The sequence below is a fragment of the Hippopotamus amphibius genome, chromosome 7, assembly GCF_030028045.1.
Source record: "Hippopotamus amphibius kiboko isolate mHipAmp2 chromosome 7, mHipAmp2.hap2, whole genome shotgun sequence".
Lineage (NCBI taxonomy): Eukaryota > Metazoa > Chordata > Mammalia > Artiodactyla > Hippopotamidae > Hippopotamus > Hippopotamus amphibius.
In genome coordinates, this window is record NC_080192.1 from 97876860 (window position 1) to 97879747 (window position 2888).

Sequence of the window (2888 nt, forward strand, 5' to 3'; positions counted from 1 at the left end):
AAAAACAAAATTAATGTGGAAAAGTAAAAGGTATCCATAAGCATATTTCCTTCATCTGCCTTAAGGCCTGAAAGAAATTTAAAAGGTGCGTGTTGGAGGCCATGTTCATTTCCCAAAAATGTGTCCAATGGTTACTATATCCCAGTATAGAGCTTTTTTTTTTTAACGGCCAAAAAGTAGAGGTCCCTGTTTACAATACCCACTTAAATTGATATGCCACATGTCAGCCTGCAAGTCCTCCATCTGTGTACATGTGTATACATACATTCATAGTCCACACATATGTGCAATGTGTGTGGCAGTTCTATGCTCAACACTGTAGAATCTTGACTGCTTACTCCTGAACAATAACTTTTCCCCTTGTCCCTCAATACCTGTGCTAGTAATAGGTAGAGATAATTTCCCACTCTTCTAATAGGCTGCTACTAGAGAACATCTCCCTTCCTAAAGGGAACCATTCTACCTGATTCCCTGAGCAGGTCCTTAGTCCTTAAAGGCAGCTCCTGATTCAAAACTGCATCTTGATAACATGGTTACTAAGAAGTACTTATCACCTTTAACAACAGCCCTTATTATATGCCAGGTACTTTGCTTAATACAGAGTATCCTTTAGATCTCTCAGCAACTCAATAAAGTAGATATTATTTTGAACTGAATAAATATTACCGTTTCAGTTTGCAAAGGTGTTAACCATTTATATTAAGAAATTACTTTTTGCTGACTTTAAAAAATTTGTTCGTCACTGACCTTGCGTCCCCGCCAGCCAAGCATCCCCGCCGCGCCTCCTGCCAAGGTTTCAACAGACCTTACCAAAATGCCCTCTCAAATGGAACACGCCATGGAAACCATGATGTTCATATTTCACAAATTTGCTGGGGATAAAGGCACTTAACAAAGGAGGAGCTGAGAGTACTCATGGAAAAGGAATTCCCTGGATTTTTGGAAAATCAAAAAGACCCTCTGGCTGTGGACAAAATAATGAAGGACCTGGACCAGTGCCGAGATGGCAAAGTGGGCTTCCAGAGCTTCTTTTCACTAATCGCTGGGCTCACCATCGCGTGCAATGACTATTTTGTAGTACACATGAAGCAGAAGGGAGAAAAGTAGGCATCATTGAGCAATTACTCCCACCCTGATAAGAATTCTCAGAAAGGGTCGCTTAAGGCATCTGCCCCACAGCTTCCCCCGTATAAGGATTTCCTGAGCAGATTGGGACCCTTAGAAAATGTACAAATAAAATCCAACTCCACCTTGAGAAGCAGAGAAAGAAAAGTCAATTAAAGCCAGATAAGCTTCTGATTTTTATATTGCTTGCATCTCCTTGCCCTCAATAAACAAATTCCTTTTTTAGTTCTGGAAAAAAAAAATTTGTTCTTTCACATACAAATGGAAGAAGAGTAAAGGATTAAATGTTTAATCATTTATACAATAGTTAAGAAGTGGGGTTTTCCAATCGATTTATGAGTTTAGTTGCCTTATATATGGATGAACATATATGGATGAACAATTTTCAAAATTTCAAAGAATATTGCCATCAATACAAAAAATACATAAAACTACACTATTATAAGTGTATCTGATTTTTCCTTTCATGAGTCAGAAGGCACTTAGGAATCTTTTTAAATCTTAAAGCAGAAGTTTTGAAATGTCTGTCTTAATTTAAGGACCTGTGAAGACCTGTGGCAAATGAGAAAAATAAGATGAAATATACATGCTTGCTGGCTTACTAAGTTTACTAATAGAAATTATGCTTTGTTTACTTTCTAGTATTAATATCTTTTCTTCATTCCTTGTTTCTCCTCATGTTCCATTGGGGATATTGAGTTTCTCAGTTAATTTCAACATAAGGATTAGTTTTTATAAAGTAAATATTAGTTTTATGAAAAAAGTCTCAAAGAAACAAAAACACAGACATACTGGATGTTCCACAATGTAAAATTTGAAATAACTGTCTATGAGAGTCTGGAAATTGGAGGGAACTTCTACTTTTGGCATTGTGGTGGGCTACACGTGAGATTCTCCTGCTGAACAAGTAAGACTCTGGCTGGGAAATGCATATTAAATCACTACTGATCTCATACAAAGTAGGGGGGAGAGGCAAAATCGATCAAAACTGGTGGGAAACTGCAGGCAGAAAAGAGGGATATGAGTGCCCGAGAGGTGGATGCCCATAGCAACTTAGCTGGGAGGATTCTGAGCTTTGGGCTCAGAAGCAGAGTGAAGATGAGGGGAAATTAACGATCTCCTACTCTTACTCAAGACCTTCAAGGAAGGACTGAAATGGTCCCCAAATAATGATGCCTCTATTATTACACAGCAGAGGCAGAAGTGAATCCTCTTCGGTCAAGCCTTCCCCAGTTTTGGGGAAGATTAACAAGCAATGAACTCATAAAGATCACCATAAATGTGAAGAGGCCAGATACTATGTGTGAGAGCCAGCACAAACAATAAGCATTTTAACTTCAAGGACTCCAGATATTGGAGTTCTTATAAATATTAACATAGCATACTTAAATAAAGGGCATAATAAATGATGAATAATGAATAGGCAGCTTTAAAAAAAACTTCTAGATATAATTATTGAAATATAATTAATTATAATTATTTAAATTTAAAATATAATTATGGAAATTTAAAGAAACCTCAGTGAATCAGTTAAATGGTAAATTAGAAACAGCTGAAGAGTGAACAGGCAGCTACTACATACATGAAAAATTAACCAGATTGCAGCAGAGACATGAAGTGAAAAATATGAAAAAGATATGAAGGGTAGGATGAAAGCTAAACATATGTCTAATATGAATTCTACAGAGAACAGACAGAAGGAAGATAATTGTAAAATTTCCAGAATTGATTAAAAGATGAAGCCAAAGATCCACAGATCCTGA

General features: G+C 36.8%; 1 pseudogene; it reads left to right on the plus strand.

Annotated features, from left to right (window-relative positions):
• Window positions 1–814: 814 nt before the first annotated feature.
• On the plus strand, window positions 815–1361 carry LOC130857504 (protein S100-A10-like; annotated as a pseudogene).
• Window positions 1362–2888: the final 1527 nt, after the last annotated feature.